Source organism: Anabrus simplex, chromosome 7 (assembly GCF_040414725.1).
Source record: "Anabrus simplex isolate iqAnaSimp1 chromosome 7, ASM4041472v1, whole genome shotgun sequence".
NCBI lineage: Eukaryota > Metazoa > Arthropoda > Insecta > Orthoptera > Tettigoniidae > Anabrus > Anabrus simplex.
Window position 1 is genome coordinate 258,046,585 of NC_090271.1, and position 15,389 is coordinate 258,061,973.

Genomic DNA, 15,389 nt, shown 5'->3' on the forward strand with positions numbered 1-15,389 from the left:
CACTCCTACAGTAAAATATACTTGAGATTCATTTTCCCTTACACACGAGCACAGGAAAATGAACCTAACGAAAATTATACTGATGGACTGCATATCCATATGTGGCTGGGAGGCATGATCAGTCTTGAGGAGAATAAAGGCTAGGAAGAGCACTGGGAGATACGAGGATTTGTAACAGCGACGATATATATTGCAATACATCCATTTTTATCCTGCAACTACTAATTTCATACTAGATAAATTTAACATATTTTTGAAACAACCTGTATAAAAAAGGAAATAATAATAATAATAATAATAATAATAATAATAATAATAATAATAATAATAATAATAATAATAAGAAGAAGAAGAAGAAGAAGAAGAAGAAGAAGAAGAAGCCTCCATGGCTCAGACGGCAGCGCGTCGGCCTCTCACCGCTGGATACCGCGGTTCAAATCCCGGTCACTCCATGTAAGATTTGTGCTGGACAAAGCGGAGGCGGGGCAGGTATTTCTCCGGGTACTCCGGTTTTCCTTGTCACCTTTCATTCCAGCAACACTCTCCATTCTCATTTCATAGCATTTATCAGCCATTAATAAATCACTTTGGGAGTGGCGACCCCATCGTACTAATAGCCTATATCTGCTTCATTCATTACATCCCTGACCCGGTCAATGACTGGAAAACAGGTTGTAGGTTTTCATTTTCAATAATAATGTTGTTGTTGTTGTTGTTGTTGTTGTTGTTGTTGTTGTTTGAGTCATCAGTCCATAGACCGATTTGATGCAGCCTTCCATGCCACCCTATCCTGTGCTAACCTTTTCATTTCTACATAACTATTGCATCCTACATCTGCTCTAATCTGCTTGTCATATTCATACCTTGGTCTACCCCTACCGTTCTTACTGCCTACACTTCCTTCAAAAAACAACTGAACAAGTCCTGGGTGTCTTAAGATGTGTCCTATCATTCTATCTCTTCTTCTCGTCAAATTTAGCCAAATCGATCTCCTCTCGCCAATTCGATTCAGTATCCCTTCATTCGTGATTCGATCTATCCATCTCACCTTCAGGATTCTTCTGTAACACCACATTTTAAAAGCTTCTATTCTCTTTCCTTCTGAGCTAGTTATCGTCCATGCTTCACTTCCATACAATTCCACCTCCAGATGAAAGTCTTTAGAAACACCTTTGTAATTCCTATATCAGTGTTTGAAATGAGAATATTTCTTTTCTTAAGAAAGCTCTTCCTTGCTTGTGCTAGTCTGCGTTTTATGTCCTTCTTACTTCTGCCATCGTTAGTTATTTCACTACCAAAGTAACAATATTCGTCTACTTCCTTTAAGACTTCATTTCCTAATCTAATATTTCCTTCATCACCTGACTTCGTTTGACTGCACTCCATTACTTTTGTTTTGGACTTATTTAGTTTCATCTTGTACTCCTTACCGAAGACTTCGTCCATCGATTCAGCAGCTTCTAGAGATATTCTGCAATCTCAGATAATATAACAATATCATCCGAAAATCTCAAAGTTTTGATTTTCTCTCCTTGGATTGTGATTCCCTTTCAAAATTCCTCCTTGACTTCCCTTACTGCCTGTTCTATGTAAACACTCCTTTCTGCTGCTTCTTTTTCAAAAACCTCGATTCTTATCACTGCAGACCGATTTTTGTACAGATTGTCGATAATTCTTCCTTCTCGGTATCTGATCCCAATCACATTCAGAATCAAATAGGTTGGTACATTTAACGTTATCAAGTGCCCTCTCTAGGTCTATGAATGCCATGTACGTGGGCTTATCCTTCTTAATTCGTTCATCTAAGATCAGGCGTAAAGTCAGGATTGCTTCTCGTGTTCCTACATTTCTTCTGAATCCAAATTGATCTTCTCCCAACCCAGCTTCAACTTTTCTTTCCCTTCTTCTGTAAATAATACGCGTTACAATTTTGCAGACATGAGATACTAAAGTAATCGGGCGGTAGTTTTCAAAATTGTCAGCATCGGATTTCTTGGGGACAGCTATAACAACATTCTGCCGAAAATCGGATGGCACTTCTCCTGTCTCATACATCTTTCTCCTAAGGCAGTCAGTAATTCAGAGGGAATGTCATAAATTTCATGTGCCTTGCTCCTATTTAGATCTCTCACAGCTCTGTCAAACTGTGCCCTACGAATTGGGTCTCCCATTTCATCAGCATCAACAGCCTCTTCTTGTTCCAGAACCAAATCATCTACATCTTCACCTTGATACAACTGTTGGATATGTTCCTGCCATCTTTCTGCTTTGTCTTCTTTCCCTAGAAGTGTCTTTACATCTCAGCTCTTAATATTCATACACCTAGAGTTCCTTTCTTCAATGATTTCCTTGATTTTCCTGTATGTAGCATCTACCTTTCCTACGAACATACAACCTTCCACATCCTTGCACTTCTCCTTTAGCCATTCTTCATTAGCTAACTAACACTTTCTATCCACTTCATTCTTTAATCGCCTGTATTCTTGCCTGCCCTCTTCATTTCCAGCATTCTTGTATATTCGTCGTTCATCAATCAGGTCTAGTATGTCCCTAGTTATCCGCTGACTCTTAGTTGATCTTTTCTTTCTTCCTAACATTTCTTCAGCAGCCCTACTGACTTAATTTGTCATGACTATCCACTCTTCCTCTATTGTGTTTCCATCAGCCTTTTCATTTAGTCCTTGTGCAACATGTTCCTTGAAACAATCTCTCACACTCTTTTCTTTCAACTTGTCTAGATCCCACCTGATTGCATTCTTTCCTTTCTTCAATTTCTTCAACTTCAGATGGCATTTCATGACCAACAAGTTGTGGTCAGAGTCCACGTCTGTTCCTGGGAAAGTTTTGCAATCCAACACCTGGTTTCTGAATCTCTGCCTAATCATAATGAAGCCTATTTGATGCCTTCCAGTGTCTCCAGGTCTCATCCACGTATACAACCGTCGTTTGTGGTTTTCCAACCAAGTATCGGCAAGGACTAAATTATGATCAATTCAGAATTCAACCAGCCGACTTCCTCTTTCGTTCCTTTGTCCCAATCCGAATTCTCCTACTGTATTACCTTCTCTTCCTTGACCTACCACTATATTCGTGTCTCCCATCACAATTAAATTCTCGTCACCTTTTACATATTGTATTAAATCTTCTATCTCTTCATATATTCTTTCAATTTCCTCATCATCCGCTGAACTAGTAGGCATATAAACCTGCACTGTTGTGGTTGGCATTGGTTTGGAGTCCATCTTGACGACAATAATTCTTTCACTATGCTGGTCGTAGTAGCTTACCTGCTGGCCTATTTTCTTATTCATTATTAAACCAACTGCTGCATTTCCCTTGTTGGATTTTGTGTTGATAATTCTGTAGTCGCGTGACCAAAATCCTCTTCTTCCTGCCAACGTACTTCACTTATACCAACTGCATCTAACTTTAGTCTATCCGTCTTCCTTTTCAGATTCTCTAACCTACCACAACGATTCAAACTTCTAACATTCTAAACTCAGACTCGCAGAATGTCAGTATCCATCTTCCTGATGATCGCCTCTCTCGTGTAGTCCCCACCCGGAGTTCCGAATGGGGGACTAGCTTACCTCCGGAATATTTTACGCGGGAGGAAGCCGTCATCAGTACATCATTCATACATAGAGAGCTGCATGTCCTCGGGAGTTAGTTATGGCTGTAGTTTCCCGTTGCTTTCAGCCGTGTAGCAGTATCAACACAGCTAAGCAATGCTGAGTATTATTACAAGGCGATATCAGTGAATCATCTAGCATGCCGCCCTTGCAACTTCCGAAAGGCTGTACCCCACTTTCGATGAACCATTCCTTAGTATGGTCTCTCAATAGATAACTTACACATCCGATATGGTTGCACCTGCGTCTAGGCCATAGAGTTAGTAAATTGTACACTAGAGGTAGCATTGGCGCCACTGTCTACGAGAGAATCACTGTAGCGAGTGGAGCATGTTGAAATCGCAGCTGTTTGGCAAAAAGCTCACTCCGCTATACTCATCAATGTAAATAGGGGACTTTTAAAACTGTGTGGATACAGATATGGTTTAAAATTCTTACATGTAAACATTCTCAGATATTACAGTATACTTGCGATGCTTCTCTCCAGTAAAAAAGAAAGCCCTAAAAGCATAAATACAGGAGAAATGCGTGATAAAAGAGCACGGTGTTCAGGTGCAGTTAAGAAACACAAAATCAATACACTGTTCATATTAAGTCTTCTAACAACATAGGTTCAGGAGGAGGGCACGTATATTTCGCTATCTTTTGTGTAAATGACCAGGACTTTGGCATAGTTGTGCCCAACGACCGAAAATGTCCTCTCTCGTACGAAGCGAATGAGCGAGTCTTTAGGCCTAAAAGCGTTGGTGAGATTTTGGGGTAAAGTAGACAAAACATTGTTATCGTTGGTTTAGACGCTGGCTTTCTAAACCCAAGTTGGCAGGTTCGAGCCCGACTCAGCCAGATGATACTTGAAGATGCTCAAATATGTCAGCCTCTTGTAAATAAATTTACTGGCATATGAAAGAACTCCCGTGGGAAAAAAATCTGACACCTCAGCGTCTCCGAAAACCGTGTAAGTAGGTAGTGGGACGTAAAGCCAGTAAAGCCATTATTATTATTATTATTATTATTATTATTATTATTATTATTATTATTATTATTATTATTATTCGTTTTGGCCTACTAGGGACCACGGGGCTCGTCTTAACTCTTAGTTAAGGTCTTCTGCTTTTTCTTGGCCCAGTATGATTTCATTTTCTGATTATTATTATTGTTATTATTATTATTATTATTATTATTATTATTATTATTATTGTCGATGTTTTCTAAACGTGATTACAAGTGGAAATACGACACTCGGTTGTGGTTTCAGACTATTATGGAGTTTTTATTTAGCTTTTCCTGAAATGCATGAATTGCTTTAAGATTTTAACTTATAAAATGATTTCCGTTAATGGAAAGGGAGAGTGGTAAATTATATGATGGAAGAGAACTGAAAAAATACTTATAATAATTTTTACAATTTGTTTTACATCGCACCGACACAGATAGGCCTTATGGCGACGATGGGATAGGAAAAGACTAGGCGTGGGAAGGAAGCGCCCATGCGCTTGATTAAGGTACATCCCCGGCATTTACCTGGTGTGAAAATGGGAAACCACGGAAAACCATCCTCGAGGCTACCGACAGTGGGGTTTGAACCCACTATTTCCCGAAAGCAAGCTCACAGCTGCGTGGCCCTAACCGCGCGGTAAACTCGCTTGGTCGATATTTTATTATGCTTATATCTCTACATGACATTTCAGGGAATAATATTGACGAAAGTAAAGGACTCAGATGTTCACACGGTGCAGGACATCTATAATAGTCTCCACATTTTAAAATCTGGTAAGGTATGAATGGGGACTGCTACACGTATTGTACGAAGGGACAGCAACAAACTGTATATACAGAAAATATATTCAATAGCTTTGAATGATATAAATACACACGGAAAGTGAAAAAAAAAGCGCAATTCCAGGCTATCATGCACATCTTTTCGTATTTTCTTTTTTGTACCAATTTGCTTTATGTCGCACCGACACACATACTGTAGGTCTTACGGCGACTATGGGACAGGAAAGGGCTAGGAAAAGACTGTGTCCTTAATTAGGGTACAGCCCCAGCATTTGCCTCGTGTAATAATTGGAAACCATCTTCAGGGCTCCCTACAGTGGGGTTCAAACCCACTATCTCCTGAATGCAAGCTGACAGCTATGTGACCTAAAGCCTACAGCCACTCGCTCGGTATATTTCTGGATATTCGCTTTTAGCGAAAGGAAAATGTCATCCCTTACATTTCCTAAAACATTAATTTCAGTCTTCAAGGAAAGATCCAAAGAGTCTCATTCACGCCGACAGGGGAATCAGTCACTAAGTCAGCCCACGTAGGCCAATTCACATGACTATAAGTGTCATGCAAAGTATTATTTTATACGCACCGAAATGAATTTCAAGGAAACGTACCTGTGAAATGATACGCCACTGCCCTTTATGAACCTCTCTATGCAGCCATAAGCTGCACAGGAGACTGGCATTTTCCTTCAGAGAAGTATATACTAAAATTTAGCGGGAAACTCCAGTACTGCCAGTGCCAAACAATCCAGCTTTTGCCAAACAGCGCGCTCGTTCAAATTCGCACGCGACCGCAGCGCCAATGCTACCTCTAGTGTATTATTTCCTAACTCTATGGTCTAGGCTACCTGCTTTATTGGGACAGGCAAGTCTCTCCACTGCGGCAAGGTCACATGGTTCGCAAGGGAGAATATAATAATAATAATAATAATAATAATAATAATAATAATAATAATAATAATAATAATAATAATAATAATAATAATAATAATAATAATAATAATAATAATAACATTTAATTATTGCATATCGTCGTTGGAAAGGTAAAAGGTTGTATTCCACAAAGCTCTTCCTATCAATTATTCTCCTTAAGACTGGTCACGTCTCCCAGCCACATATGGATACGCAGTCCATCAGAACAATGTCCGTTGTGTTCGTTTTCCTATGTCGGCGATTAAACGAAAATGAACCTTACATGCATTGTACACTAGGAGTGCGTAAATACGTAATGCAAACGTACATTCCTACAGTACGGTACTGTAAGGTTCATTTTCCTTTACACATGGGCATAGGAAAATGAACACAACAAAATTTGTTCTGATGGACTGCATATCCATACGTGGCTGGGAGGCGTGACCCGTCTTAAGGAGAATAATTGTTAGGAAGAGCTTTGTGGAATACAACCTTTTACCTTTCCAGCGACGATATTATGAAATTTCGGGTGAAGTGATTTCCATAACTAGGAACACCAACACATTGTGCCAATATATTACTTGGTATATTTTAATAATGTGTATTATTATTATTATTATTATTATTATTATTATTATTATTATTATTATTATTATTATTATTATTATTATTGCCGTTCCTGGAATTCTCTAAAATTACTTGGAGCCGTCCATACATTACGGTTAAGCCCTGTACTAGCAAGATACCTGTCCTGCCGCCAAACTTATGTGTGCGTTTCTGTGGTGGCCGGTAATAATAATTTTGTGTGGCTATTTCTAGTCGAGTGCAGCCCTTGTAAGGCAGACCCTCCGATGAGGGTGGGCGTCATCTGCCATGTGTAGGTAACTGCGTGTTATTGTGGTGGAAGATAGTGTTATGTGTAGTGTGTGAGTTGCAGGGATGTTGGGGACAGCACAAATACCCAGCCCCCGGGCCATTGGAATAAACCAATGAAGGTTAAAATCCCTGACCCGGCCGAGAATCGAACCAGGGATCCTCTGAATCGAAGGCCAGTACGCTGACCATTCAGCCAACGAGTCGGACTGGTGGCCGATAACGTGATGCAATATCTGTGAATGAAGACAAGCGAAGCAGTGTGATGAATAGTACTCGTAAACAAACCGCGGACTTAAGGAAATTTACCAGACACAGTTGAATTCCCCTGCCCAGTCGAACATTGAACCCGTGGCCCTCTGAACCAAACGTCACTATGTAACATGACGACAATTAACGTACAGCATATCGATGGCTTACTTCTTAAATCTCGTATCTCACAATACTCTTCCTATCCATTATTTTCTCTAGAATGGTCACGCCTCCTAGCCACATACGAATGTGCAGTCCATCACAACAATTTTCGTTGTGTTCATCTTCGTATGCCGCTCTGTAGAGGAAAATGAATCTTACCATACCGTATTATATAGATGTTGTTTCCATAACGAATTTACGCACTCCTACAGTATAATGTATTGAAGGTTCATTTTCCTTTACACGTTAATACGAAAAGGAACACAACGGAAATAGTTCTGATGGACTGCATATCACTATGTTGCCGGGAGGCGTGACCAGTCTTAAGGAAAATAGTGGAAAGGGAGAGCACTGTGAGATAGGAGGTTATAGAAGTAAGCCATCAAAACGTCACCCAGCAGTGGGACAAGCATTTTGTTCAGTTACAACTAAGAGTGATTCTTATTCTAGTTATTATAATTGTTATGAGTACTAGTGGTAACTTACTGACATCGTCACTGCCTTCTAATCAAGGCGATCGCAGTTAAAATCACGTCCATGTGTGATTTCTGTATTTTGTTTTGTTTTACGTAACACCGACACAAATAGGTCTTATGGCGACGAAGGGATAGGAAAGAGCTAGAAGTGGGAAGGAAGCGGTTGTGGCATTAATTAACGTACAATTCCAGCATTTGCTTGATTTGAAAATAGGAAGCGACGTAAAACCATCTTCTGGGCTGTCGATTGTGGGATTTGAACTCAGTATCTCCCGTATGCAAGCTCACAGCTTGAACATTGGTAAATCCTTTTACTTTTGCGATTATAAACGTAATGAAAACAATGTTTCACGATCTTTGTTCTTCAGTTTTTACCTTCTCTTGTCAAACCTTCTTCCTTTTTGATTCCAATGTTCCTTAACATACAAGTTTCTTTTCCCTTTGCCTGCATCTTTCATCGACTTTAACTTTAACTCTTTACTGGTAAGTAAAAGAACTGTGAGGCGGCACTGGAGCCCCAGCAGAGCACATACAACAACTTCCCTAGTGACGAAAAACGATTTGGAACTCTTCTAAAAGAGTACTGTTTCCCGAGATGCTGATGAAGAGATCAGATATTGATTAAAATTTCTACAAATCATTTTGAGCCTAGAAGAACCGCTACGTCATAATGCGTTGTATTTCAACTTAGAACTCTGACCAGAGAGGTTCTGTCATCTAACGTTCAATATTGAATGAAAAATATGAACGAATTTTCGTTCTAAGTGATACATGTGGTGCGGCTCAGTATTTCTACCCTCAACATTGTCACATAACGGAATTGCGACGAAATACTGATTACATGCTTCTTTTCGACAATACCTAATTTATCACACGGTACGTATTTTACTTCAATAACTGCCGCCGTAACACCTGTTCAGCACCGTTCGGTTTTTACTCCTGTTCTCATTCTGGACACATTGGCACCTTTCTCTTCCTTGTCTAACATGTCCAACAGCTCAACCAACTATCATCACTCATCACCTGCTTATTGTAACATTTTATTTCCTATCACCCTATGTGTCAATAGGCATGGCGTAGCTGGCTCGAACAATGGACATAGCCTGTCCGTGAGAGTTTCAGATAGTTGCACTAGAAAAACAGAGTGAGAGGAGGAAAACTTCTCGGCGGCAGGATGAATAAAGGAGACACGTGCAGAAGGGAAAACGATCGCATTTAACTCGTACAATAGACAGTGTCAGATTACGACGCATCAAGCGCACACGATCTTATCTGTAGAGAAAGTGACGCTGTCAAGAGACGTGCAATTGCCAGGACAGCCACAGTGTTTCCGGCGTCGTAGTTAACTCTCTTCAGCTTCAATCACTTGACGGCCGTATTCAGTTACAAGTCGCTGCTTTAAATTTACGTCATGACTGGACGGCAGCCCGAGCTTAACAATTATTTTGTCCCCTTCACAGACTAGCTTGACTCGTTTAGTTCTGAATCCAAGTACGATCACTAGGTGCTGTGAATATTCTCTGGACTCGAGTGCCCAAAATTGTATTTGTGGGGTTAACATTTTTGAAATATGGAGTCAATAATGCTGTGTTAACATTTAATGATGGGAAAAGAAAGGAATGGTCTTAGGCGACAATGCGATGAGATAGGAACGATGGAGAGTGGCTCTAATTAAGGTACAATTCCTGCATTTGCCTAGTGTGAAAAAGGAAAACCACAAAAAGCCTTGTGGATGCCGATGGAGAAGTTCGAATCCAGCATCTGCAAAATGCAACCATATATTGACAGGTTCATAAAAGGACAACTCCCCTGAGGTTTATATCCATGTTTGCATCATCACTTCAGCTAAATCATGCAACATCATTGTGAGATTACATCGTTTAATGCTACGGTTGTCCACGAGATTTTGGTCTGTCAACACTATTAAATAGGAATCTAGTCACTTTGTCTGGGGCGACCCTATCAGTAGGGTGCCAATCACTGCCCATTCTCCTCTTCCAATTCTCTCTCTCTCTCTCTCTCTCTCTCTCTCTCTCTGCAGCTGGAGGAAGTACTCCATTCGGACCTTTATTAGCCTATGGTCACCACCATGCTCTTCACGAGCATGCCCTCTGACATACACTGCCGGAAAGCAAGGCTAAGGGAGGGAATATAGAGCTGCAATATCCCTGGTTAAAACACTGAGCTCGGCAACTGTGGACTTCTAGTCATTCTTCTGAAGTGCCGTATTCATGTTGTGGTTTACCTCTGAGATAAGGAGCGATCTCATAGTGAAATGTCAAATTCTCCATCGGTTTGTCCCCTTTGTCACGATATTCTTATTCTTCTTTTCCTACTGCTTCTTCCCACACCTGTGGGGTCGCGGGTGCGAACTGCGTCGCACAGTCGATTTGGTCCTCTTTTACGGCCGAATGTCCTTCCTGACGCCAACCCTATATGAAGGGATGTAATCACTATTATTATTATTATTATTATTATTATACCTCCGTGGCTCAGGCGGCAAGGGGTCGGCCTCTCAGCTGGGTTCCGTGGTTTAAATCCCCGTCAATCCATGGGAGATCTGTGCTGGACAAACCGGAGGTAGGACAGGTTTTCCTCCGGGTGCTCCGGTCTTCCCTGCCATCTTTCATTCCAGCAACTCACTCCAATGTCATTTCATTTCATCTGTCAGTCATTAACCATTGCTCCAGAGGAGTGCGACAGGCTTCGGCAACCAGTAATATTCGTATCCTCACCGCTAGACGGGACTTCATCTATTTCATTCTTGGCCCTGACAGGAAACAGGCTGTGAATTATTATTATTATTATTATTATTATTATTATTATTATTATTATTATTATTATTATTATTATTATTATTATTCCTGGCTCAGTCCGGTGGTATTTGAAGGTGCTCAAATAGGACAGCCTCGTGTCGGTAGATTTACTGGCACGTAAAAGAACTCCTGCGGGACTAAATTCCGGCACTTCGGCGTCTCCGAAGACCGTAAATGTAGTTAGTGGGACGTAAAGCAAATAGCATTATTATTATTATTATTATTATTATTATTATTATTATTATTATTATTATTATTATTATTATTATTATTATTATTATTATTATTATTATTATTATTATTATTATTATTATTATTGCACTGCGGTGACAGGAGCTTAATTCCGGACTCAGCCGTGGTGAATGGAGGTTTGAGATTTAGAACGGGATGTACTCAGTTGCTCAAGTACAACAGAGAAAATAGTTGGTTTTGTAGCTCGTGAACATCTGGAAAATTTCACTTTCACACCAGAATCCTGATAACTGGTGTCGGGGATGTGATAAACCGAGTAGAATTGTCAACAAGGTGGTTTTGGTTCGATTATGCAGGATTTCTGAAGTGAAATTCGTCTCTGTTACAGCAAATAACCTCGTATGTTACAATGCTCTTCCTATCCATTATTTTAAGACCGGGCACTCTTCACAGCTACTAATTGATATGCAGTCCATCAGTACAATTTACGTTGTGTTCATTTTCCTATGTTGGTGTATAAATGAATGTGAACCTTAAATGCATTATACTTTTAACATCATACAAACATACATTCATACAGTGAAGTACAGTAAGGTTCAATTTCCTACATTACACAAAATCAATAGCTCACCGAAATACGTAGGAATATACTAATACACTAATCAGGTCAGAAACTACAGTCACGCATCTTCCAAGGTGGCAATCACATGAATTATTCGACGCCTGTGTGCACCTTCGTCTTCCTCACATATTCAGCTGTTACTGGCAAACGGAGATCTATGTACGTACAGTGCATTTGAAAAGTACTTGAAAAATCCTGATGTGAATATTTAAAGAAACAAGAGTGTTTTTCTAAGTATTTTTTTTCTTTTCGCTCTTCTCTAAGCCCATGCTGTCATTCTGTATGTTTTTTACATTCTTACCCAAATGTTTTCCTTCTATGCTGTGATATCTTAATCATTGTACATTCCTGATAGCCAAATGTCCTATGAATGAAGACAATAATTAAATAAATAAATGAATAAATAAATAAATAGCCTAAATCAAAACCGACCTGCTTTTAGGACTGTCGCCCAGGTGGCACATCCATTATCTGGAGCTTATCAAGTCTTTTCTTAAATGATTTCAACGAAGTTAGAAATTTGTCGAAAATCTCCCTTGGTAAATTATCTAAATCCCTAACGCCTCTTCTCGAGTTTTACCTTTTGAATTCCAAATTTATCTTCACATTATGACCTTTCCTAATTTTAAAAGCACCGAGCTCGATAGCTGCAGTCGCTTAAGTCTCGGCCAGTATCCAGTATTCGGGAGATAGTAGGGTCGAACCCCACTATCGGAAGCCCTGAAAATGGTTTTACGTGGTTTCCCATTTTCACACCAGGCAAATGCTGGGGCTGTACCTTAATTAAGGCCACGGCCGCTTCCTTCCCATTCCTAGCCCTTTCCTATCCCAACGTCGCCATAAGACCTATCTGTGTCAGTGCGACGTACAGCAACTAGCAAAAAAATAATAACAATAATAATAAATAAAAAGATCCATTCAAGCCTAATCTTCTACTGATATCATTCCATACCATCTCTCCGCTGACTGCTCGGAACATACCGCTTAGTCGAGCAGCTCATCTCCTTACTCCGAAGTCTTCCCAGTCCAAATTTTGCTAAATTTTCATAACAACACGCCTACTCTTTTGCCGGAAATCAAACAGAACAAACCGTGCTGCTTTCCTTCGGATCTTTGCCAGTGCTCGAATCAAATAAACCTCCTGAGGATTCCATACACTGCAGCCGCAACCACTTCGAGTTTTACCAAAGACTCATAAGCACCAAAGACTCATACGCACTCCCCGTTACATCCCTCTAAATTGTCGCTGTTCGGGCAAAAGGCCATATCTCACAATGCTCTTCCTATCCATTATTTTCCTTAGGACTGGTCCCGGCTCCTAGCTACATATGGATATGCAGTCCAACAGACTGAAAATGGAACACAACGAATATTATTCTGATGGGCGGCATATAAATATGTGGCTGGAGGCGTGACCTGTCTTAAGGAATATAATGGATAGGAAGAGCATTGGGAGACACAAGATTTTAGAAATAAGCCAGTGCTCATTTTCGTATGCTAACGTGTAAAGTACAGTAAAATGAACCTTAAGTACGTTATACTGTAGGAGTGCGTAAATAAGTCATGCAAACATGCATTCCTAGAGTGCGGTATAGTACGGTACGGTTCATTTTCCTTTACTCATAAGCATAGGAAAGCCGGGCTGAGTGGCTCAGTCGGTTAAGGCGCTGGCCTTCTGACACCAACTTGGCAGGTTCGATCCTAGCTCAGTCCGGTGGTATTTGAAGGTGCTCAAATACGCCAGCCTCGTGTCGGTAGATTTACTGGCACGTAGAAGAACTCCTGCGGGACTAAATTCCGGCACCTCGGCGTCTCCGAAAATCGTAAAAGGGTAGTTAGTGGGACGTAAAGCAAATAACATTATTATTAAGGATAGGAAAATGAACACAACGAATATTATTCTGATGGGCGGCATATAAATATGTGGCTGGAGGCGTGACCTGTCTTAAGGAATATAATGGATAGGAAGATCATTGGGAGACATGAGGTTTTAGAAATAAGCCATCGATAACTAGTTTAAATTCTACGAGTTGATCGTCACTGGAATAATACTTCCTAAACCTAAACTGCCTTGTGTTAAACCAGTTACCAATTTCGCAAACTTGTCTAATATAATCAGAAAGAATGCTTTTCCAGAACTTACATATAACACATGTCAAGTTGGCTGGAATGTAATTATCCGCTTTGTATACATCACTCTTTCCTTTGCGCTCTATGTCTTCTATAGCAACACTCTGTTCATTTGGTATAGCTCCTACATGTAAACAGTAATGAAATGAACGCTTCAGACTTTGTAATATATCCCATACTATAATATAACGGCCATGTACAACTGAATTACTAGTACGAAACTATTATTCTCGTTATTACGAAAGCCAAGCTGTGGCCTGCAGGAGTGTCATTTTGCATATTAAAGGTGCGGCAATGGTCATCAGGGAAAGTGAACTAATATTATTGTATAGTAAATTTACTCTTGGCTGGCGCTACCTGTGAGGTTTGGATTGAAGGTCAGTTGTAGGAACAATACAGTGGCCAGTCCCTTGCTATTGACCCAAGGATGGACACTGCCACGGCATGTTCATGGGAACATTGGCACACTAAAATATAAGTAATATAATCCAGGAATAATATAACCCCTGTAACGGATTATTTTAAAATCCTTTCAATGTAAATCGCTTTCCAGTCCCAGCCTGTTGTGAAGGACAATGCACAATTTGTAAGTTTTATAACGGTTTTTATGAAATGAAGAGTTTATATCCAAAGTAATTTTTATCTTCATTTCCTTCGATTTCGAACTGAACCTAGATGTGAAGCACTAATCCAGTATTCCTTTCCGTTGATGGACTCGAAAATTCGTGAATATTTCCGTTATTATAGCTAGAACTGTAAAATTCTGTCTTTAATCACAATTATAAGCCCGGATTTCCCCACAGATCAATTCTGGATTTATTTTTGGTGTATTCAACACATTTAGCAGTACCGGTTTCGGCCTCTATTAGAGGCCATCTTCAGCTGCTGAAGAACCTTAATTTGATAAAACAACGTACAATAATGGTAAAATACTACAAATTTCTAAGTTATAATACAATTTGTAATAAATATTGCGTGAGATTGGAGTTATAAAGGTCTGAAATTATGTCATTTTTGAAGTGTCATTGGCATGGCCTTGATGCTCTATTTACAAACGCTTGATGAATTTTGCATTTCTATTTCTATTTTGAAGGATGCAAACGGCCGAGTTGGCCGTGCGGTTAGGAGCGCGCAGCTGTGAGCTTGCATCCGGGAGATAGTGAGTTCGAGCCCCATTGTCGGCAGCTCTGGAGATGGTTTTCCGTGGTTACCCATTTTCACACCAGGCAAATGCTGGAGCTGTACCTTAATTAAGGCTACGGCCGCTCCCTTCCCACTAATAGCCCTTTCCTTTTCCTACCGAGCTCGATAGCTGCAGTCGTTTAAGTGCGGCCAGTATCCAGTATTCGGGAGAAAGTAGGTTCGAACCCCACTGTCGGCAGCTCTGAAGATGGTTTTCCATGGTTTCCCATTTTCACACCAAGGAAATGCTGGGTCTGTACCTTAATTAAGGCCACGGCCGCTTTCTTCCCAGTCCTAGCCCTTTCTTGTCCCATCATCGCCATTAGACACAGCTGTGTCGGTGCGACGTAAAGCCAATAGCAAA